General features: G+C 37.7%; 1 protein-coding gene across 1 annotated transcript in view; it reads right to left on the reverse strand.

The window, feature by feature from the left end:
• Positions 1–25,881, reverse strand: part of grin2aa (glutamate receptor, ionotropic, N-methyl D-aspartate 2A, a) — a 128,497-nt gene that overhangs the window by 95,693 nt on the left and 6,923 nt on the right.

Below are 25,881 nucleotides of genomic sequence, written 5' to 3' on the forward strand. Positions count from 1 at the left end.
ATAGTTCTTTGTGTAGAATTGTTTTCAAAGGAATAACAAAAAGTTTTTTTTAAAAATCAATTACAAAATAGGATATAGTTTATCCATACTCACTCATACGGCGTTCCAAAATTTTGAAGAATGAATGAAATGATCCAATATACGTTGACACAGCTAGTCCGAATGATATGTTCACTAATCAGGGGTGTGTTTCCCAAAAGAATTGTTAACTATGAACGCAAGTTCTGTTTTGAGCAGTGTAATTCAGTGATTTAGTGTTCACTTAAAAGGATGGTTCACCCAAAAATGAAAATTCTGTCATCATTCACCCTCATGCTGTTCTAAACCTGCATGAATTTCTTTGTTCTTCTCAACAAAAAAGGAGATATTTTGAAGAATACTGGTAACCAAACAGTTGCTGGTACCCAATGCCTTCCATAGTATGAAAATATTCTTCAAAATATCTTCTTTTGTGTTGAGAAGAACAAAGAAATTCATGCAGGTTTAGAGCAACTTGAGGGTGAGTGAACAATGAAAGAATTGTCTACAGCTTTAATTAACTAAATTAACTACAGCTCTCAACTTATGGATAGAACCATAGTTTCTTGTTAGCATGACACAGACTTAAATTAAGCTCATAAGCACGAGCAACACATTACCATCTATACATGCAATTTCATATGTCAAGTGCTGTTTTTGAAAAGTCTTCATGTGTGAATGTGCTCTAGAATTCTGAAGTATGATGTACAGAAAGAGGGAACCTATGACTGAATCAAACATCAGAAAATAAAGTAAAACAGAAGAACAAAACAGTGAAGTGGTCTTTAGATGCCATAGCTGGTGTAGCAAATTAGCTCAAAAGGGAAATGTATATAAATAATTACAATTAATTATGATTAATTACAATTATTTATATCAGCTGCCAGTAATAACTGTAGCAGAATTAAATTGCCATCAACTGATCTGTTCGTCCTGTGAACATTCAGTGTAAGTTCATATCAACTCTAAGAAAAGATATTTTCGTGGCCACAGAAAATACTTTCCTAAGTATGAATGCATTAGAGCATGTAGCATGTAGCGAGGGTCAAAATCGTAAAGGGACATTATCTACAAGCAGAATCAGAAACTCGTGTAATTTGTGCACAAGAGTTTTATTAACTAAACACTAACACCAACTAGTCTAACAAACAAACATACATACATATACTCACGCGTACATACAAAAGGCTAAAGCTAAAGTGGATGAATGAAGCCAATAGAGAAACCAGAGAATGCTTTTATGGAAAATGAGTCAGTTAACCACCTGAGTAAAACCATCAGCGCCATTTATAACGGGGTCTATAGCTTATACTAAACCTCTGTTTCGTTTAGTTATATGTACGATACTTGCATTGCCTTGGTCGTTGAACGAGTGTCCGGATGCAGTCTTGGATGAAAGTTCTGATGGTTTGAAGGTTTGATGGTGTTTGAGTTCTTCAAGTTCTTCTGGGTTTGAAGGGTGATGAACTCCAAAAGATGTTATTCTGGCTCGGTGGTGATTGGGAGTTTCTTCCCAGGTAGAAAGTGAAAAAGAGCTAAAAAAGGGATCTGCTGAGATCCGAGGATCTTTAGTTGAATGGTTGCAAGGCCTGGCGCAAAAACTTAAGGGTTTCTGAGGAGCTCACATCCTCCTCATCCTCTTAGGATCTAAAAGAACCGCAGACTGCGGCAGGTCACTGATGTGAGAGCTTTATCTGCTATAGAGGTCACTCCTTTCGGGTGTGAAAGAGCCAATGGTGTCTTGAACTTTTGGAGGGAAAGTTTACGACTCTTTGTCTCCAAGCATGGTTATTTGCATATGTAACTGGATCAGAAGTTGATATACAAACTAGTAAAGATTCTTAGAACACTAATATGTTGCATAGGTATCAACATATAATATACACTCTCAATTAGATCATCCGAAGACGAATTGATAGAGACCAAACATGGTATAAGTGAGGTGATATTAACTAGTGATCTATCATAAGCATGCATAAAACAGTATACAATACACAGAACATATGCAAGAACAGTAATAATATACACAATGACCTGAAGCATATGTGTGTTCATGCAAAGAAAGGTTTTTCTATTAATTAATTAGAAGAGTCAATTTTTATGGCATAATGTCTTTCCTAAGGTTCAAAGATGTTGAGAAGGAGAACTCTCAACATGCCATAAGGTCATAAAGTTTATCTGGTCTAGCTGAGGTCAACTGGGGGCCTGGAGTCACTGTATGTGTATTGGGTGAGGGGTCTGTGATTATTTGTTAATCTAATGACTACTTTTTCTTCCCGTAAAAATGGGCGTAGCCATTTGTAAATTTTATGGGTCTGGCTTCCGGTCTCATCGCGTCCAGCTATTTTTAACTGTACAAAACAGTTTGTTTTACAGCTTGATATAGCAAATTGGTGTGTCTTACCATATTATTTTAATGCATTATCTTAATTATGAACACACTGGTTTGTAGTGCAAACAGTTTTACCGTTTACTGCACGTTGTTATTCTTCTCGTTATGTCCCTATAACGGCTAATGAACCGGAAGTCTCACCCATAGGCTTACTTCCGCATTGAAGAAAAAGGTGGATTAATTAGCAGAAGTAATTACTCCATCATCTGTGTGATGTCATTAATTATGGTTCTATTTTGTAAAACCAACATGGTTCAAATCACACATACGATATCAGGAAACAGTTGTGATTAGCTAGATAATTTCTGCATAATACGATGCATTGCACTATGTACTAAGCAGCGTGTTACGTCTCTAAGGAAAAATGCAGCCAATACTGATTCACTTGTTGAATTTGACTCACTGATTCAATGATTCAACAGCTCACTAGAGGAGAAAATTAACAATGAATATTGACTTCCAGTCTGTTTCCCACACAAAGCTTTTGTGAGCATTCAGAAGATCTGGATTATAGTTTTACCATACTTTTATGATCCTTCCGCATTCATTCATTAAATGTAAAATCTTCAATTCCATTCATTGTATTTGCATGGAAAATTAAGATCAACATGGTTTACAGAATTTCTCCTATTATGTTTTACAAATGGTAAGCAAATGATGACAGAAATATAATTTTGGTTGAAATATCCCCTTAACACAACTCCTTGGTATATATAAGGCATATCTTTGATATAAGGTTTGATATATGTTCTTAGAAATCCCCTCAGATACAAAGTGGCTAGATAAATCAATAACAGCATTGATTTCGAGGGCAAGCATGCACATGTCCATAAATAATAAAAGCCCAGTGGCAGTGGACTCTGCAGCAGCGGGTGGCCAGGAGCTGTCCGTGGTCCTGAAAACAGCTCCCTATAGGAAACACAGGGCTCCATCTGTCTCAACAGGGGTAATGGGGGGGGGAAAGAATGATCAATACTACTTATCAGTCACCTGGCCATAACTAGAGCTGGGACCCAGAGCCTATTCTCCCAAGATGTGATTGATTAAGCTCTAAGAACAACGATACAGCCCAATGTTCATTTTACAGCTAAACTGTGTTGCATGCATAAATAACAGTTTGGCTCCTGCTGAACAAAAGCACTGCTGGAGCAGGGAGCCAGTGAGAAGCATCAAAGAGCTGGAGGAGGAGGCTTTGTTGTACCATGTGAATGAGGTCCATGTTCTGGAACGTGTTAAAATCCTCCACAGGGGTTTGGTGAATCTGTAGAAGATACTGTTCTAACAGTGTATCAATTTTCCTTCGCTTGCATGGATAAACTTTGCAGAGTGCAGCCTTAATCAACAGCACGACAGTATGGCGCTGTCAACAAGTACTACCTCCCTCCTCGTTCAAGTTCCTTTTGTCATACACATCTCCTCTGCACCTCCTCTAACGTAACACGGAAAGGGGTCGAGCTGAGATAATTCCCTGCAGATATACACTAATGGGATTTGAGCATCACTCCTGTTCGCAAAGTGCTGACTTGTTAGCAATGCCAAACTTCTGACCAGCTCCAATTTCCTGTCCATCATGCTCAGCACAGGTTGAAACTCATCAAAGGTCACATCTGCTAATTAGTGAATGAGATAAGTGGATTTAGATATCGATATATTTGTCATTAAGACTTGATCACCCAATAGTCATCATTAAATCTCCTTTATGTCATTCCAAACCTTTATGACTTTCTTTCCTCTGTGGAACACACACACACACAAAAAAATATATTTTGAAGAATGTTTTTAATGTTTTTCGATATACAAAGAATGCCAGTATGGTCAAGAACACTACTTTATTTTTCAAAGTATCTTCTTTTGTGTTCCACAGAAGAAAGAAATGCATACAAGTTTGGTCGTTCCCTTTTGGCTCACCTCAAAAATCTACCTTCTTCCTTCCAAAATGTCTGGCTCCATTCCCATTTTTCTTTATCACATCATCAGTAGGGTTCTGGAAGTAAAATTCCATTCATTTTGTTCATAAAAACTAGTTTTTAACAATAATGTATCATTCCAAGACCTAGCAAAAGGTCTGTGACTGTGATACAGTATATCTAATACTAGCCTATAAGTTTCTGTAAAAATCTGTTTGAATTCAGGGACATTTCAAGTTTTGAACTTGCCGAATTCCCAGTAAAAAACTACACTACCCATAATCCACCAAAGTAGTTACTGTTACCATAGAAACACAAAATACAGCAGGAGCTCAACAATAGCCACCCATTCATATTGTGAATGATGTAAGTCAGTCTCCTCACACATTTTTAAATTACTTTCATATTTGTATATTCACAATTTTCAATAAACAGAATAAATTGTTCTTGTATTTATAATCACTAACTATAAATTGTGTAAAAAGTCTTAAAAAATTAATTTATTATAAAACGTTCTGATTTGTTTGGTTTGGTTTGTTTGTTTTGAATTGTTTTTTGGTTTCGAAGTCTTTACTGACGAATTTGAAGTGATTGCTAAGTTTTTTTTTTTTTTTTTTTTTTTATGTAATATGTGAAATCCCTATTCAAAAAATGTATAAGAAAAATACTTCCAAAACCACTGCCTGGGGAAAAAAAAGCCAAATGAATGCATGCACCATTCCTAAAAGGGTCCACTTTACATTGAATGCACGGTTTAACTGACAAACACAACAGATTATGAAAGTAAAATGAACTGCGAACAGTGTCACATGTTGACTTTAAAGGGATAGTTCATGCAAAAATTAAAAAAATCATCATTAAAGCCCACTTTCATTCTTGATGGAAAAATAAACAGTTCTTCCCTCTCTTTCTCTTCGGATGACCACACCCTCTGTTCCAGCATACATCATGTCTAGCCAGCATTTTACACCCCTGCTGTTAGCACTGACTAAGCTGTGTTTCTCTCCCCATTCATTAACAGCTACAAAACAGCACTCCCGCTGAACAATACACACACACACAAGCAAAGCAGGGGTTCGCAAACATGGCCAGTCACCTCATCAACCCACAACATTCTCTCATACCAACATTCAATTACCCCCACGATAGGACTCACTTTGACCTGCATGTACACTAGCAGCTGCAAGACTTAATGAGATATTATGAGACTGTTGATTTAGCATTATCTATATTACAGCGCGTTTGTCCGAACGCTGAATGCCAGCTAACTAAATCCAAAATCTGCCAATAGACGATTTCTCCCACCGAGCACCTAGATGATGAATAAATTACTCCTTGGTCCTACATCGATTCTCTTTAAAATGACAAACTACCCACTGATGCCCTCTATAGTCTCCTACAAATAGAGTTGGAGACTGCGTTTGGTCTTACAGTAGCAGATCAGAAGATACCCGCAAGGGTTTAACTGCATTAACAGTAATTAGGAGGGATTATTAAAAAGGGGTGGATGGAATATTTTTGGTGCAGTGAGCACAACCTGCTCTTCATCTTGCTCCATTTTAAGGAAGTCAAGGGTGACGTAGGCAGCCTCTGGGGTTTTGCGAGGTACATTTCACACTTTCACCTTCAAGAATGTGCGACTTTGTTCTCAAAATTGGCCTAAAAGTTTGTGTTGTCATCTAACACCACTAATTATTTGCTAAGAAAACTATGACGTATAAAAAAAACTGAATATAGCTGCATTTAAGCACTTATAATGACTCAAATGTAAAAATGTAGCTAAAAGAATCACCATTTAATCATTCTCATGGTTTTCCGGTCTTCTCCTCAAACAAATATATCATGTGGATTCAGAAGAATTGGAATAAGGCATATGAGTCATTTAGTCGACTTTTATGAAACTATTATGGTGCTTTACGTAATCGTGAAGCTTAAAGGGATAGTTCACCCAAAAGTGAATATTCTGTCATCATTTACTCACCCTCAAGTAGTTCCAAACCTGTATGAGTTTCTTTGTTCTGCCGAACACAAAGGAAGATATTTTGAAGAAAGTTTGTAACCAGGCTGTTTTGGGGCACCATTGACTTCCATAGTAGGAAAAAAAAAAATACTATGGAAGTCAATAGTGCCCCAGAACTGCCCTGTTTCCCACATTCTTCAGACTATCTTCCTTTGTGTTCGGCAGAACAAAGACATTCATACAGGTTTGGAATTACTTGAGGGTGAGTAAATGATGACAGAATTTTCATTTTTGGGTGAACTATCCCTTTAACATCCCTCCTTCTCATTCATTTTCATAATGCAGAAAATGTAGGCAGGATATGAATTCAAAAATTCACCTTTTCCCAATAAAGAATGAAAATTATTCAACAACATGAATGTGAATAAATAATGTTTAAAAAAACACTTTTGGTGAACCATCCCTTTATATTAAGTGAGAGCTACAAAACTTTGGTATTAAAATAATTAACTTTATTTAAAAAAAGGGTGAGTAATGCAATATTCATTCCTAGACTTCCCACCTAAGGCCTTGGGTATAATTGCAAAAATATGCCAAATTTTAGGAGGAGCTGCTAAATTATAGATCTGTCAGAAAGCCCAAATTATGTTTTAAAAAATTGATGGTTTTTGCAAGTAAGATGGTGAAGTTTGTATGGCAAATTGCAGGTGAATTAATAATAAACATCAGCAAAGTGTTCAGCTGAGTGCAAATAGCATCCAGGATCTGAGCAAAATGACCCCTGTCATCTCTACCCTCGGGCTGCTACCAGAATATAGAGTTTAACACGATAGATCAGCAATAATACATCATTTTGTGAAGATCTGATCTTGATTGCACCCTGAGCAGCCCTGTTGGCGATGTCTGCATCTGATTGTGCTATAAGAACGTAATGAGAAGTCAAATTTGAGCACATGGTGATTTGGATACAGGAGAAGGGAGGCTGGCAGTGGTTCTGCTTGTCCTGCACCTCGTATTAGTTGGAAAGATACGAGAGGAACAAGTCATTTAGACAGTACCAATGAGCACTTGGGGACTATGACATTTCTCTCCACTAAGACTATCTGGAAACAGATATACAAGAGTAACTGCACAATGGGCTACAGTAAGAGAAATGCTACACTGGTTCTTGAGTACTGGGATACAAAACAGGCTACAAAACTGAAGAAGTTAATCTATCAATGAATTATTTTGGTTTAAAATAATATTTTTAGATACTCTAGATATGTTTAGATATGATATAAAAAGCTAAATATTGTGCTAATATATATATATATATATATATATATATATATATATAATAATGGCCTGAGATGGTTCAAAGTACTGTTAGAAATAAAATTCTGCATTGAGATCATTCTAGTGATTATCTTTGAATAATCTGAAAATATTATATTCCATAATTATTTTAAAAACTAATGGCAGGCAATTGATTAGAACATGTTTTGTTCTATGTCTCAAGAATAAGTGGTTAATATTTCAGAACCAAAAATAACTGAATTGAATGGGTAGGGAAAAAATATTGTTGAACAGTACATCAAAACCACTGGTGCCTCCCTTCAGTTATTTCAGCAGGAGGACCCATAAAATGAACAAAGGCTTTTAAAGCTTTTTAACACAGATACAGCAACGCCAGGACGCACTGTGTTAGTTTAAGCCTGCTGCAGCACAAATAGTCCTACACTCGTGGCTAAAAACAGCTTTGAATGAACATATAAGCTACATCTTTCCTCATTATTAGTCAGGGCCACGACCGCACATTTCTCCCTCTCCCGGTCACACGCACAAAACAGAAAGAGATTATGGATCCCACTGCCACATCAGCTTCTTTTCCTCCTTCGTAAATTCACACACTTTTTTATTCCCTCATTGTGTCTAGAGAGAGAGCCAGTCAGCTAAAGTCAGCCATAAGCAGCGAAAAAAGGGTTACGGGTAGAGCAAGAATTCATACAAACAGCTCGTCCTAAAGGACCGTGTCTATGCGTCGTATTTCCCACAGATATAAATCTTCCTCTAGCACAACCCTCTTTTTTTCCCCTCCTAATCTTGTCATCTTGGATATGGCGAGAGGAATGGATAAGATCGTTTTTATAATTTAAAAGTGCAAGGCTTATAATTAGTTTTAAAGGAGAGGAATATGTGACCCAGTTCATTTTAAGATTAAAGTGCACTGGACAGTTTATGAAGCAGAAAGAAAAAAATAGCTGTATTAATCAGGCAAAGTGCAGCAGTGAGGCATGTCAGTCTCAGAGTCCCACATTTCCTTGTCTGGAGATGTTCCAGAGGCTTCAGAGAAATACGGGGCTCTGTTTATTTATTTACAGCCCCGCATATATGAGAGCGATTTAGCTGCTCTTGTGCCGCGGATGTGAGCATAATGTTAAAAGTCGATATGAGGGACGATATGATTTATATTCCCAGAGCCCATTACCTGAGTCCCCTGGCAGCGTTTTACAGTGACTGTGACGTCCTTTAAACACCATTTACACTGGCCCCCCAAAAAACGTGTGCAAAGCAGTCCGCTTCCTGCCTGTCAGGCACATTGTCAAAGGGTTTGCTGGAAGACAAGTAGATTAATTATAAAAAGGATCCTGTGCAAAAAAATGGCATCAGCATTCAGAACAAGCAACCTTTTGTACCTCTTCTGCAGCATGGCCTTGTTTTAATCAATGCTGCTGTCACAAGACCTGGAGGCTGGAAATATATGAATGGCCATCTCTTCATTACTATCATGAAAACAAACGGTATCAATATCGCATCTAATAATGTTTCTGGACTGATTAAAGGTGACTTAAAAAAAGCTAGAGGAGGTTATCTGAATGTAGTCTATCACTCTAATAATTCACAGTCTGTCTCGCAGTAGGAAGTCTGATAGGAGTGTTAGCATTTGCAGTTCATCTCCTTTCAGGGACGTCTTACAGAACATGTGGGATTTAAGGTGTGAAGCCTATAGGGCTGGGTAAAAATAACCGTTTTCCCAATTGATTTAAGTATTTTGATATGGAATCTCAAAATCCCAAGACTATTGCCTGATATTTTCAGTGGCTGTTTGAACATTTGTTTGTATAGCTCTGCCCGTTACTCAAAACTACACTGTTTGGGTCATGTTGGTAACTTTTTAAGTTCATATTTTCTAAATTTAACCAAGTTAGAAAACTATCTCTGTCAATTAAGAAACAATGGCAAAAAAAAAATCTGGTGGATTTAGGAGGGTCTGATGCAGGTGGTATATGGGTGGGCTGGCAGTTTCTGCTCTGTACACTGAAGCCCAGACTAACAAGTTCTGTCAGAGACGTCAGAGTAGGAGTAATGGACATGCTGTTTTCACAAGGTCGGCCCCACCATGAGGCCAGACAACCTTGAAGATAAGAACAAATCCTTTAGCGATGAACGGCCACCCACCCCATCAAGCAGGGGCTATATGGTACAATACAAAGAGAATCGATATCAGGCAAGGGATGGAGTAATGGCTCTCCAGGGCATGGACCAAGTCTGCACCAAACCTCTAAATAGCAGACGAAAGACGAAAGGGAAAAGAAAGAAAGTCATATTGCAGAGGACTTCTAAATGCTTCATTTAGCAGCATTGGCTGGACGCTTCCACAACAGTCAATGAAACGCCGGGCAGGAGTCCACCACCCTGTTCTCATCTGTGCTCTCCAGTCATTCATACCCATCCTTCAATTCCCACAATCCCTCCCCTCATCTCTCTCTTCTGTTCCCCATACGCACCACAGCCTTTATCTTGACTACGCCACCATCTCAATGAAGCGGGAGAGCAGCCTGCAAAATCAGCCTGGCACCCTTGAATGACTCTTCTGGCGAATCATTGATTTTGTAATTCTCATGGTTTCCCTGGCAAAGCTCCCAGTTTAAAGCAATCATCACTGACTTTTAGTGAGGGAACCTAGGAGGCGGTACAGAGCCATGCGGCTTAGCGCACTTTACTGCAGTGACTAATGATTCAGGAATAACGCGGGCCTATGACTATCCTGAACCCACAGAGGACATCAGACAGACAGCCGCTTCTGAAGAGTCTGCAGGCGGACTCGGGTGATGCAAGTCTATGTATGGCTTCTATGTCTTCCAGAAGGAGAGGGTGGCATGTGTAGTGACATTTCAATGGATGGGAATGTGTGAGGGAGTTATGGTGTGTAGGTGCGAGGCATTTTTTGCCACTTAAAAAAGAATAGTTCACCCGAAAATGAAAGTTGTGTCATCATTTATTCGCTTTTCCAGTGTTTTGGTTTGGAAAAAGTTTTGTCATTATACACCGTTAATCTAGCCCTCTAGTGAGCTGTTAAACACTGTGACCAGATTCACTGAGTCAATAAGTATGTTTACATGCACTTAAAGTTAACAGTGCACTTTAAGACCTGAAATTGTACCAATAAAGTGCTTGCAAAGTTGTAGTTTCATCCAGCATATATATATTAATTGGACTACGGTTGGCCTTGTTGTTGTGTGCTGGCTCTGAAAGAAAGAGGAGACGTAACATGTACGCATCCCTCAGATATTTGAGACTGTAGCTTGACCACACAAGCTACACTGTACTAAATTAGAAAAGTGCTTGTAAATGTACTATAAATAGTTGAACTTGAGAAATTTTGTTAGATTTGTGAATGAATCATTTAATCAATGAAATAAAGAAAAATGAAAATATCTAAAAAGAATGAAAAAAAAACAGTAACACTTTGGTACAGGGACCAATTCTCACTATTAACTAGTTGCTTATTAGCATGCCTATTATTAACATATTGGCTGTTTATTAGTACTTATAAAGCACATATTCTGCATGACCATATTCTACATCCCTAATCCTGCCCAATACCTAAACTTAACAACTACCTTACTAAATATTAATAAGCAGCAAATTAGGAGTTCACTGAGGCAAAAGTCGTAGTTAATGGTTTGCTAACAGTGAGAATTGGACCTTAAAATAAAGTGTGACCAAAAAAAATTATGACATAATTTATTTAAAATACATTTATTTCATGCTAATTATACCTCAGATTCATTAACATATTTATTGACATAGGCCTATCACTATCACCTAAGACTTGCTGATATAAAAATTATTACTTAACTTTATTTGAAGTATTTCTTTATTGCACAATGCACATTTCCTAATATAATGATGACAGAATTTACATTTTTAGATGAACTATACCTTTAATGAATAAAATAAGGGTGTGTAATCAGATCAGTTGACAGATGCTGAGGAGACATTTGGCTGACGGATCGGAGAAGGACTATGAACTCCCTCAGGGGTAAAAACATGAGCCTCTCTGAACCTCAGTGGGGTCAGTCAGTGAAGTGTCACAGCCGAACACACCAGCCCCATCACTTTATGAGATGAGAGAGAGCTTTATGTTGCCCTGATGGAGCCATTAAACATCCTCTTTTAAACCCTGCAGAGAAACACAAGCAAACACTGCGCCACACACACACACAGGAAAACTCACTGTCATGCCAATGACCTGCTCTACCTGCTAGACGGCCCTAGTACCAGCCACTCTAGTTTAAGAGCTCAAGGTCCGCCCATATTCAGAGCCGGAGAGGAGAGGGGAGCTGGCACTGTCCAAGAACCATTAATAATTACGCAGTATAAGAGGGAAAAGAAGCCCACAGGGCACACACACACTCCAAAATACACACAGATAACCACAGTACTCCGCTTTATACACACACACACACACACACACACCCTCACGAACTCACAAAACACACATGCCGTCTCACAGCCTGCGAGCGACAGATAGAGTCTCCCCCATTCATCATCGAGGCCAGGCAGAGGCCGCACACTTTGCTGGATGGGTGAGGTGATTTTTTTCTAGGGCCAGAGGAGAGAAAACATCATTCTCGTCATTTGCGCCACCTACAAAACAAGTGGCAGGCTCTGTCGCCACAGATACTGCGCCGCACTGACTTCCACCTGCAGATAAAAGTGCAAGAAACGATAAAAAGCAAAAACAAGATTGAAAGACCTGCTGCTTTGCTTCAAACACCCCCATAATCTTTGCTGAATGCTTAGGTCCTCTGCAATGTGCAGAACACGCAAGACAGAAGAAGAGTGCAGGACCCGTCCTTGATAAGTTTTCAATGGCTCGATGGCTGCAGAATAACAATACAGAGCTTACTGTGCATAAAAACTTTCCGCAAGCCTTAATAAATAGCCATTCAGATGATTACTGCATCACTGCTAAGAGGTCAAGGCTTGACTGGCTAGCACAGTTTTATAGGCCCTGCTGGTGAATGGCATAAATACACCATTTAGACACAAGCGTCTTTCTCCATTGAAAAACCAGCTATGTTTTTTTTAACTAAAAACTAAAATTAACAAGAGCTGCAAACAATAATTAATAGTAATTAAACTATTATTAATAATTATTAATATAATTATTAATCACTAAATACTGTAATTTATATGGATTGTATAATGTGTTAAAAAAAATAATTAACACAATGAATGCAATTAATGAGGTAGTGTGATTGTTACGACCCATAACCAGTTTAAGGCTCGTTAATTCCAACATGAAAATAAAAGGACACAGGCCGAACATATTTGAAGAATCACAACACCTGATGTGAATTTCAAGACGCCTCTATTTAATAGTTTTACGGAGTTCAACTTAAACATTCAAGAAATAATACACAATTCACAAAGATACATGAATATCTCTACTAGATACTAACAAAGAAAGAATCATTAGGAATAAAGTACTCACGGGTAGGAAAGCTAAGAAAACAGACTCCTAACTACACCTGTCCTCGGGACAAAGTTCTTACCTGTCTCCCGAAATAAAAATAAGAACGGGTGAGTCTTCCGGGCAACTGCTTCCCTCGCTCAGTTCTGACTAAATAAACAAAACGTGAACTAATAAATAAATACACTACCCGCTACTGATAAGTAGAAAGAAAAATATCACATATCAAACACAAATTTACAAGTTTAACCTAAGCGTAATAAAAAACAAAAACATAGCCTCAAAGAGGCGATGAGAGAGACACTAAGAGAGACCGCCATTGTCGCCTTGCAGCCTTTTATCCGGAGTCCTTGCTGACGTCGCGTGACTCTCGAAGAATGGGAATCTCCCCACAACGCCACCTATGGGCTTAGAATATAAATGTCACACAGATACACGTAACAGTGATATTTATAGTTTATTGTTAAACTAAAAAATACTGAATGGTAAAAAAAAGATATATATATATATTTAAATCATTAAATTGTTTTATTTCAAATTATTTTAAATTATTTTTTAATATCTAAACTATTCTTCAAAACTTTCAGGTCAGTAAGATTATTATTTTTTAAGTAAATTAATACTTTAATTCAGCAAGGATGCATTCAATTGATCAAATATGAAAGTAAAGACATTCAAAATGTTACAAAAGATTTCTATTTCAAATAAACTTTTTATTAGTCAAAGAATCCTGAAAGAAATGTATCATGGTTTCCACAAAAATATTAAGCAGCACAACTGTTTTCAACACTGATAATAAGAAGAAATGTTTCTTGAGCAGCAAATCAGCATATTAGAATGATTTCTGAAGGATCATGTGACAGAAGACTGGAGTAATGATGCTGAAAATTCAGCATTGCATCACAGGAATAAATTACATTTTACAATATATTCATATAGAAAATTGTTATTCTAAATTTTAATAATATTTCATAAAATTACTGTTGTTGCTATATTTTTGATAAAATAATACAGCCTTAGTGAGTGTATGAGACTTTTTTTTTCAGAAATAAGAAAAAGAAAATGTAAAGTTAATTTGTATATACATATATATGAGTGGGTGTGGGTGGGTGGGTGTAGATTTATATTTAAAGTACATTTACCTTTGCCCAGTTTGTCGCATTTATAGCTCAGGTAATTGGCTTAAAAACAATTGTGTCCGTAGCTGGGTGCCCATGAGCAAAGATGGCAGATTTCCAGCTGCATACTACTAGAAATCCTTGCTGAGCAGTTGCCATTAAATAAATGGGAATGCTAACCGAAAACTTTGTCCAGGTATTACAGACCTCCTGCGTTTGAAGCTCCCCTCGCATGAGGTCTGGCAGAATCAAGGCAATAGTTACCATTCATCAAGAGACAAAGCTTGTCTTTTACAGAAAGCTTCACCCAAAACAGAGCATGACTTGTGACTCAGTTGTGAGCATTCGTCAGTGGCAGACACCTCCAGAACACGGAGAGCAATCTATTCCCAGCCGTCAGATGCATCTGGAGGTGTGTTGACCTCACTCATAATTAATCTGCCAGGAACGGCAGGTTTAGGCTGGCTGACGTTGGGGAAGCATGAGGGAGATGCACACACACTCACACAATCAGTGGCCATCGCATTGTCTCATTGAACAAGTAGTGAAGCACACCCGCAACGAGCCAATCAGGCGCCAGAAACAAAAGAGAAACAGATGAATAATGACTCGCAGCTGATGAAACAGGGCTCAGGTGACTGAATCCATCCAGTTGGAAAAAACATCTCCTGAGGGATGACAGTCATAACGGGTCCATTTTGGGAACATTGCTTATAGGGCGTATGGTAGGATAGAGGGGCGAAGACAAGCAAAAATCACAGGTAGGGTATGCCAGGACAAAAAAACAGATTGATGGATGTAGTTACAACAGTTGAATTCAATTATCGGCTGATGAAAACAACATTCCCAGTACAGACGGTGCTCTCTATCTTTCTCTTTATAATGACGATCAAATTAAATTGTGGAGTATGGATTTCCCAGTGGCACTGGATCGATGCCTGGTCTGGTCACCATGACAAAACCATTCAAATGCCAAATGTTTGATGGTCACACATATGCTAGCAGACCAGCAGGTCAGTACGGTCAGAGCAAAACTGCATAAACACTCGGTAGAAACCCTGCGTCAGCCTTAATGTGTTTGTTTGTTCATACTGGTGCTCCTGTGCATGTACAGTATCAGCCAAAGGTTTGAACACATCGACTTGTCACTTTTTCATCGTTACTTTTTTGCTACATTTTGGAAAATTAGTATATATTAGGGGTATAACAGTACACGTATTCGTACCGAAAATTTTCAGTATGGGTCTTTCGGTTCGGTATGCATATGCACCATTGTTTTAACCACTGCACGAGTGGAACTTCATTGGAAACTTCCAGAGTCTCATCTTTCAAATTATGTAATTTTTTCAGTAAATACAAACAATCAATGCCGTTTTTGGTGCTCTTTGATGTGGTGTGACAGATCGCTAAGTTCAAACGGCAGCACGGAGAGCGATCATCCCTTCCTCTTTACTACTAGTTTTACCGCGAAATAAACATAAATGAACATCTAATACCTCACGTTATCGCTCAATCGATGATTCAACCACAGAAAGATGCCAATAAAACAGCTTACTAACAAAATGTCACTTAGCATTTCATTCATAGCCATTGCGTAAATTAATATATTTCAATAACAAATATAATAATTTAGAAGTTAATTTAAAAACTGCATTATGTGCAATTTACCTGTCTGCATAATTGTTTTTAAAGTTGAGTGCTGATTATTATATTTACAAATAAATAGTATTACATTTAAGTTTGGGCTCTGTTGTTAACTGTAACCTCATAGTCATATAGTAACTATAGTCCCTATAGTTTAGAGCATAAGCTGAGGTAGATTTTTATCCCTAAGGAAATGCTAATAATAATTGAATTTACTTAAAGCAGGAGCACTGTTTAATTTTAAAAAAGCAATTTTATGTTTAGTTTTTCCCCTGCTGTACTGAAACCATACCGAACCGTGATGTCAAAACGGAGGTATGTACCGCACCATCATGTTTGTGTACCATTAAACCCCTAGTGTGTATATATTATATATATATATATATATATATATATATATATATATAAGTATATTGGTCTAAAATAGGAAATCATTCACCTTTAGCCATGCTAGACACCAAGACATTTGATGCTAGTGGGGCTGCTGTCTTGTGATATGTTGTGCAGGTGTTAAACCGCTCACCTCTGTCACATGTGTGCGAGGGACACACTCAGGCAGCCACGGTCATCAATCAAAACCCTGAATTCTCCAGTCTGCCTGTCCACACAAGCGCCAGTTCACATCGCAAAAACATAAACGATGAGCCTCTGTTCAATGAGAGGCAGCAAATGTTAGTACTCTTATATCAATAAGTTCAGCCAGGCTGCAAAGCTGAGTCATTTCTGAACGCATTATGCAGCAAAGTTTCAAAGGGACCGTAAGTCGATTCTTCGCACCAGGCTTTCTGATTACAGCCTGTAACGGGAGAAAATGAAATCCTCTGAGAGCTACAATAACCACATTTCATTTTGTTTACAATGAGGCACTCGTTCCAGATAACTCCACGCAACTGTCGTCAATGAACAAACGCAGAATGCTTAGGAGCGCACGGCACAGCGAGCTTGACAAAAGAGGGGGTCGGAACAGCCTCCCACAGACGTCTTTAGACTAAACCTATCAAGCCGTTGCTACACAATGACTTAGAAATTCACTTTGTATTGCTCTTTAAACTGATTACATACAGTACAATCATTTGATGGACTGTTTTATTTTAAGCAGGTCCCTACGCGGTGATGTCACATCACGTCTTACCGTCTCCATGGTTCGTTTGTCTCTTAACCCAGAAGCCGAAACGTCCTTTATTTCTCAAAAGCCTTTATGAAACATTGGGAGTAGTGTGGATCAGAGCTGGCACCGAGACATTTTGATTTGATCCACTAATAAGGGACCTCATCAAAGCTAAATTGGGGTCATGTGATGGAGTACGAACCAGGCCGCTTCTTTTTTACGCTGTAATACATTTCTAAGCAGATCTGTTACACCTTGGCTTTCGTAGGGCAATTACGCCAAAGTTCAGCATGCAATCTGAATGCAAAACTGAGCATTAGATCTTTTCCCCCCTCAATCTGCTTTCATCCAGTAATGTCTGCAGGTTAGTGGTGATGACACGAGTCAGCCTGCCAGAGATAACCTCTTCTTCTCCTCCTTTTCCAAGCTTCCTCTACTTTTTCCGTCATTGTTGATGGATGCTCTGGTCTGATCACCAGTGCAGGGTGCCAGAGAGTGATTGACATGCTAGAGGCAGCGAGGAGCTAAGGAATCCAAACAGGTCCATGTGTTGGACAAAGAGATAAGAGAGAGTGTGTTGAAAGGCACAGGGGGGTCCCCCGGGGGAAACTCGATGAGCTGCCACAGGGGAGGAGAACATCTGACAAAGTCAGACAGAGAGAGCGGAGATACTGGGGGAGCTGAGAATTCACTTACTGTTTTTTTTTCTAACCAAGGAGGGATTGGAACTGAAATCAGCCTGGGATCTATGCCAGCCTAATACAAACTATTGCCTTCTGTATTATGTAGCTAATATCAATGTTCCATGTATAGTAATTTGATACGTGTGAAACTGATCATTTACAACGAAAGTGTACAATAAAAGGAATTGTTCTGTCATTTATTCACTCCTCTGCTCATTTCCACACTCATATGTCTTTCTTTTTTCCATTGAACTGAAAATATATCATGTAAAGTTGCATTACTTATTCATTGTATTCTTACTTAACGTGTTATCTTCATTATTTAATGTATGTTGGAATAAATATGTTTATTTAAAATGTTTATATATTTCAACAACGAATTGGAGTTATCATTATAAAGTCTTAATATATGTCATTTAAATGTGTATAAGTTAGTTTTCTTTGATTGTTGTGTGTTCATTAAATAAATTGTATTTAATTCATTCATTTTTTTAAAAATTATGGATTTTGGCTTAATGAACTTTCATTTTTGGTTTTGGTGATTCTGTAAAAAATGTATTTGCATCATTACATACAATTGGTGTGTTATATTTCAATTATTCTGAAACCATATGAAAGCTTTTGGGAAGGCACCAATATTAAAATGATGACTTGTACAAATAAGCTGATAATCATTTTCACATTATGGCCAATAACCGATAAATGGCTACTGTTAAATGTCTATACATTTTAGTCTAAATAAAACATCTATAAATAAAACTCAAAATAAAAAAAACTAAAACAAATTATTTTTAATGCTAAAATTGAAATTTGACATTACAACAAAATAACCACTTTTAGTGCTATACAGCACCATTTTTTTTTTTTTAGAGTGTGTATGTGCGAACATGCCATCACGACAAGGGCACAGTGGAGCACTGCTGAACTGGAATATTTTTATGTTTTATCTAACTGAAAAATTTGATATATACATAATTATTACATTCCAGTCCAGCAGAGCTCCACCATGTCCTTTTTGTGATGCCAAGTCCTCTCATACATCTTCCTCTGTCCATGCATGTCTGACACACATATGACTCACAGGCTGCCAAATGTGCTAATGACATGTCATAATGCCTTCACGCTAAGCCTTGCTGATATATAAATCACCAAGCCTGCATTTATTTAACCATAAATACAGTAAAACAGTAATGTTGCGAATATTTGAATACATTTTATCTGGTAAAGCTGAATTTCCAGCATCATTACTCCAGTCTTTTCATGAAATTCTGGTAGCAGACATTGGATATATGGTTTTATTGAAGGAAAGAAAATGTGTGAATATATCAAATTTTCTTCTGGTTTAGCTGCACTGATCTTGCGAACAGGTCTTTACACACAGGTGCCTCATGAATAGCCATGACGAGCAGCTATTGCTAAAGGGTATGTCACAAGGACTTTAATTAAAAAGCTTAAGTCACATTACCATAGGCAGAGATTCAGTGACGCCATTAACCTTATACACACTTACCTTTGACACCACTCTGCCCCGATTCTCTGCTACATGCACAAAAAATACAGATCAAAGCCAGTCTGACCGAGCAACGACAGATGTCTGCATGGGGTGGAACTCAGCTGGCGTAGAAGATTTCACAGCTCTGCCCTTGGGCCCGCTTTCTATGCACCAAACCAGTAAAGACTTCAGTCCTTTGGGGCAAAACACATGTTTCAAATTGACTTCAGAGGAGTTCAATATGCACCATCCTGGCAATAATCACAGACACTTCCAAGAGAAACTGTGTCATCTTTGCAGCGCATCTGCTATTTCGAATCTCAATTTAGACATAAAATGGGGCATACCAGTGCCTCTTTCCCCCATAATCCAATAAATCTCCTCTGAAAATTTGATATTTAACAGTTAAGTGTTCCCTTATCATTCACCTCCTGTGAAGGTAATTGGTTTTGAACTTGTGTTTGTTAAGTCCTCTGGTGCGCCTGGACTGCGGCCAGCCTTATGCTGAAAATACGCCACCTGGTTAAAGAAACCTCGGCTTTTCAAAGCGTGTCAACACCCACCCTTTGATTTGCTTCATTGACAGTATTTCAAAGCACTCACAGACATCCAAACTTTTTTCTTAATATGCTTTCAAATGATTTCTGAGGCCAAACTGAGGGCTGTTTTTAATCATTTTTCATTGCCTGCATTAGAGATTTTGTTACAAAAAATGACATTCTGTCATAAATTAGTTTTGTTTATTATTATTTATCTAGTTTTCTCTATGGTAACTTAAGAATTAATATTTGCATAGGTGTTTTTCTGGGTGGTCCAAATATATCTTCCTGTAACGTGAACATACATAGTCCAGGCTGTATGTACAGTCGATTTGTCATTTATTTGACCTACATTGAGGTAAATCTCAAGCGTGAGGCTCATCTTTCCACCTCAGAAACTGAGTAATGTGGGAAGCCGTTATTTATCAGCCACATAATCACTCTTTTCAGCTACAGTGAACAAGCTGCTTCTTTCAAATTCTTTCTCATTCGTTCTTCACGCAGCATACTGTAGCATCGTACAATATTTCTTATGACTGCCGAACACTGTCACCCTACCGATGAAGTAAACTCTTTGACATTTCCCCTCAATGTTCCGTACATCTTCAAGGCCACGTTATAAACCAGAACGCCTCTACACTTTCCTTTCTAAAGAGGGCTGTCACGACTCGCACATGCTCCCGTGCTGAAAGTCTTTGGTTTTTGTTGCGCACAAAAACCAGTCAAGGTTTCAGAAACAAGAATTTCATCGACTCTAAACCACAGTCTGATGTTTATTCCCTACATCCCTGACAACTAAGTACAGCTATGTACATTTACATCAGCAAATAGCACTATTTCAAGACCTCGACTGCTGCCTCCAGCATAACAAAAATGCATTTCCCTTCACCTCCTGAGATTAGCGACCTAACTGTGGAAGTCTCTGGAGCTCCAAAAGTCCGCTGCCTCATTTGTCAAAGCTGACCCTGAAAAACTCAGCTGTTTTGTCATTTATCTTTGCTACATTTGGACCTATTTTTAAGGCATGTCCATGTATTGAGAACGAAGGAACATGGGAAGAAGTAGAACAAAAACTAGTTTACTCTCAAGGCGTGAGACAATTTTAGAAAAGATCATGAGTTCAGGAGAAAAAAAAAAATGTAAACTGTGCGCACATTGATGGTCACTGTCCCAAACCAACCTTTTTATGCTAATATATGTACATATATATTACAGCGTGAAAATGAATGTATGTATTACATGGTGAAACTGAAAAAAGCAGCCAAAAAAAATAACTTACATTGCTTCAGGCCATTCAGTATTAAGCACAGCAAACCTCCCGTTGAGTACAAAACAGGTCAATATCTTGCTAACGATTAAAATGTTAAGTCTCTGTTAATCAATTATCCAATCAAAATCCTCAAGTACACGCTTTTGTAATACATTTGCAATAATGCTGTTTGGATAACCTCTATTAAATTCAGCCTCTAGTGCTTGGAGCAAATGCAGCTCAATGTGAAAAAGGGTTGCTCATGATGCTTAGCCTCAGGAATGAAATGCTTTCTGTCCACAATTATTCTTTGCCTGATCTTATCTAGTTTGAAAAGTCACCTTGAATGGTTCTCTATAAACAATTTAGCAAAGCCACCATAGGTTTGGTTCAGTACACTATGTACATGTGAGCGTTCTTTTGAATAAGTGGACCTATTCCAGACTCCAGAGCAGGTTAAACATCCTTAACATTAATAGCCTGAGCTCTGCAGAGAGAGAACAATGCCACTCAGTGCCGTTCTTCCATCTACCCAGGGATATGTCTTCAATCTTCCTCAAGACTATGTCTTGCTTTTGTGAGCAATTAACAATCTTGTAACTTCCACTGGGCTATCGTACATAAAAAGTGTTTCTAATGAATGCATGGAGCACAAAGAAATATATATTTAATTCATGCCATCCACTTCCATTTTCTGTCTTTGAACACACTTCACTGCATCTGACAAGGAATTGTACCAATACGGAGGAGTGTATTCTGATGTAATTGTGTTCACTGCATGAGCACTGCAGTGCATCTCTCATCTCGCCTCGGCTGAGGACAAGCAAATCCAGAAGAATGCTTTATTCATTTTGCAGTCGCATGAAAGCCAAAAAGCCTGCTGCGAAGATGCAGTTCTCCTCTGCCTAAAATACAGTATCGGGTACTAAAAAGTTTGATGCAAAGCATGGACAATTCTTTGGTACTCAGTAATGGGGAAGTCTGAATGCTTGTCGCACTCTGTTTGGAAGCATTTCAGTCTCTGCTTCAGGACTTGGATGATTGTTATTCTACTTTTGCACTCCAGTAGTGACAATACTATCATGTTCATTAAAGGGACAGTTCGCTCAAGACTGAAAATTCTCTTATCATTTGATTACCCCCAGATCATTCAAAACCTGTATGACTTTATTTTCTCAGTGAACACAAAACACTTGACAATGACAGTGAATGAGAACTGGGGATGTCAAGCACCAAAATGACAAAAAAGACACCATAAAAGTAGTTCATACAACTCATGCACTATTTTCCAAGTCTTCTGAAGTCATACAACAGTTTTGTCTGTGAAACAGACTGAAATTTAAGACATTATTTAATGAAAATCTTGGTATCTGCCCTAGCTCTCATTGTCATATTCATGTCCAATTTGTGAATGAATAGGTCTTTTGTGTCAGAACGTTTTGATGAAATGTTGATCTAAAACTGGTCTAAAACAGGTCTAAATGATTTGTTCACAAATTTGGCTGATCTGGTCACAGCGATACACAACTTCAGAAGATTTTCAGTGAATCTGAGAAGGAAACAAATTAAATTGAATATAGTAAGGCTTTAAGAGACTTAGGCCTATATAAAAATACATTATAGAAATATAAAAATATAATGCACAGTTAATCATTTGCACCACTTTTTTGATACTTTTATGGAACTTTTTTAAGCTTGAAAGCTCCAGCTTACATTCATTTTAACTACATGGAAATTAGCAAGAATACAATTATTCAAAATGTCAATTTTGTGTTCCATAGAAGAAAGAATTCACAAGGGTTTGGAATGTCAAAAGGGTGATTAAATGTTATTTTTGAATGAAGTTATTCAAATTAGAACTTATACAATGAAATGCATTTACAGTACAGTGTGACCATATAGTGTTAATACACTGTTTAAAGCAAGAGCAATCAAATTAACATTGTGTGCCCTTAACCGGGCCAAACAAGAACACTGCAGCAGCCAGAAAAACATCTGCCTCATGCCTCACCCTTCACAGCTGCACTGACCTGTCTTTAATTAATGAGCCAAGCTTCATAACACAGTGAATTCATTGTCATTTTCAAGCCCGCCCTGTACCTCCAGCCTGCCTTACGTAAGATTACAGTTTGGCTGTTAAGGTCCGCTGTAAGCAAGTGGCCCAATGTGTGATTACACCCTCCAATGGATTTGTCCTTACATAAGAGTAGCTGTGGGGTCAATCTCTCAGCTAGACCTTTGTTGTCTAATAAATGTCAGAGGCTTCATTTACCTCATAATTGATGGTAAATAATTTGCAGCATTTAACGAATGAAACAACAGACGACTAGCCTGTGACCCTAGATTGCTTTGGTGCGAACTACCTTGTCTTCATAACATCCTTTATTAATAGTGACATCAGCAAATCTGAAATGCAGCGTTTCCAGGGGTCAATGGCACATATCCAGCACAGAGTGCAGCTTGCAGCTGTTTGGGAATCCTTCAGCTGCAGGACTGCAGCAAACTTGTTTGCTCTTATTTACCTTACCAAATAAATAGAGTTCTTAAATCAGATATCACAACGAGAGCTCTAGCAAAACCACATGAATCTGCAAAAATAATGATTATAATTTTTAATAACAATTTAGTTCCTGAACACTCCCCATTTTGCCATTGGTTGGTCAAACAAACAGTCCCGCCCCAAATCTCATGCCATTCATTGACCCAATGTTGCTGCATCAACCCACAAATCACTTACTAATAACTGTCTCTGCATCTTGCTGATGAAGGAGGAAGTACTTTTAATACTGGGGAAAAAAATACAAACCTTTAAGTAACATTTACACTCGAGTCTCTTGATAAGAAATCAGTTCAGTTTCATCATTGTTCAATATTAGAAAAATACAGTTTGCTAAGCTGGGATAACTTGATCAAATATGTACATATTTGTCTACTGTTTAAGACTACACATAGCCAGTTTGTGAATATTAGAACAACTGCTCACCGATCTACAAGGGGTGGGGAAAGAGGGGACTGTATTATTCCTCTCAAAAGAAGTAAATCAAAGCTGCAAGGGAATGGAACTCCATCCCATCAACAATTTGAAGATTACATACTTTTGGTTCTTTTCAGTCTCATCTTAAAAAATGGTTACTGACAACTCAGCACTGGCGACATTAGTATTGTATTCTTGACAGTAGACTTCCTTGTACTAATTGCTCTTGGCTATGTTGCCTTCTCCTGTTGCCATCTCTCTCTCTCTCTCTGTCCTTTCCCTCATAAGTTTACTTTGTCTAGATAATTCACTTATTTTTATTTATTTATTTTTTTTGTGAATGTATGTTTCTGTATTTTTTTTTTTCTCTCCATATGATGTGTATATGTGTAATGATGCTCTGTCTTTGTTTTTAGGGTGACCTTTTAACATTCTGTCAAGGGTCTACAGATGAAAAATAGCCTTTTTGGCTAATTCTGGCACATTTACAGTGATGTTTATTAATGTGCATTGCCCCTGTAAACAAATAAACTTAAAACTTAATTTGCAGTATACCATATCCCAGTGAATACATCTCTATTTCTCAGATATTATATTAGTTGAATTAATGAAGGCTGCTTTCAGAATCGTTCCAAATAACAACTGTTTATGCCTCCAGGAGGGAATAAATATAAACGCGGCATTAATCTATGAAACTGTAGCTGATTGTTTTTCCATTCTATTCAATTCAGCCAAGTGCTTTCCTGGCTGATTTTATATGGTTTAATTTGCAACAAAAACCCGTTTGGACTCATATTATTGCCGGACTGAGGCCTGTGAGCATCAAAATTAGCTCTACAATTACTTTTAATGGCAAAAGAAGAATTAAATGCTGAATTTTCAATGGGCTGTTAACCCACTATTCCTAGTATTTTCTGAACACTGACCTTCCATGCAAAATAAGCAGACCCATAAACTGACTAGAATCACCAGCTCTGTAGAATTCAACCCAATAAAGAGATCTGCTTAAAGATTTAGAAATGAGCATGTGGAGCAGAATTGGAAAATGTGTTTTTGAGAAAAACTGCACAGTCTACAGCTTTTCTGAGTAAACACTGTATCAGCCATCTTAACAATGAACACTACTCGGCAAATACTAACTCTCAGCAAAATGTTGTTGCTCAAAAGTTGTTCATTCATACAGTAGCTTAGAAGACATAATGGAGTTCAGTTCTAAATTATGTTCTGTTAAAATCTCATGTAAATTCAAAACTATTTTTGAGATACTGAAAGAATTAAGAACTATAATGTGCATGCAGTATCTCATATCATTTGGTTTAGCAAGTATTTGATTATAAATGTTTGAGTTCATATTGAAATATTTTCATGACTTTGAAATCATGGCCATGTGTAGGCACATATTTCTTTGTGAACACTTGTTACACAGAATTTATCAATATGCTTAAATTAAAAATGACTCCTTCATTCGAACTGAATTGAACTTCAAATAAATGCTGTTCTTTTGAACTTTATATTCATCAACAAATCCTAAAAACTGTATCATGGTTTCTACAAGAATATTAAGCAGTACTGTTTTCTACACTGATAATAACCAGATGCTGATTTGATGCTCATTATAATAAGATAATGAGTAGCAAATCAGCATATTAGTATGATTTCTGAAGGATCATGTGAGACTGAAGACTGGAGTAATGGCTGCTGAAAAGTTAGCTTTGCCATCACAGGAATAAATTACAATAGGTGAGATTGCGTGCAAGCCCTTCTTTGCAGATGGTTTGAGAGCGTATATTATGCAAATTACTACCTGCGGCACATTGCTGAGACCCAATGTGAGACATCTTTGAGATCTCTTGTGAGTGTATCTTTAAGTGATCAGGCATAGCTAAATTCTCAATGTGCTCTTCAATCAATCTCACTGCAGTGTAGGAGAAACAACTGAGATTTTAAAGAGATCTCATTTGTGATTTTCCTGTGGGAAAGTGTTTCCTTTCATCATTACTCTCCAGCACCGCTGCGCAAAGCCTTATTGCCTTGGAAATAGCGGTTAGCTAA

This window comes from Onychostoma macrolepis, chromosome 03, assembly GCF_012432095.1.
Source record: "Onychostoma macrolepis isolate SWU-2019 chromosome 03, ASM1243209v1, whole genome shotgun sequence".
In the NCBI taxonomy this organism is placed as follows: Eukaryota; Metazoa; Chordata; class Actinopteri; order Cypriniformes; family Cyprinidae; genus Onychostoma; species Onychostoma macrolepis.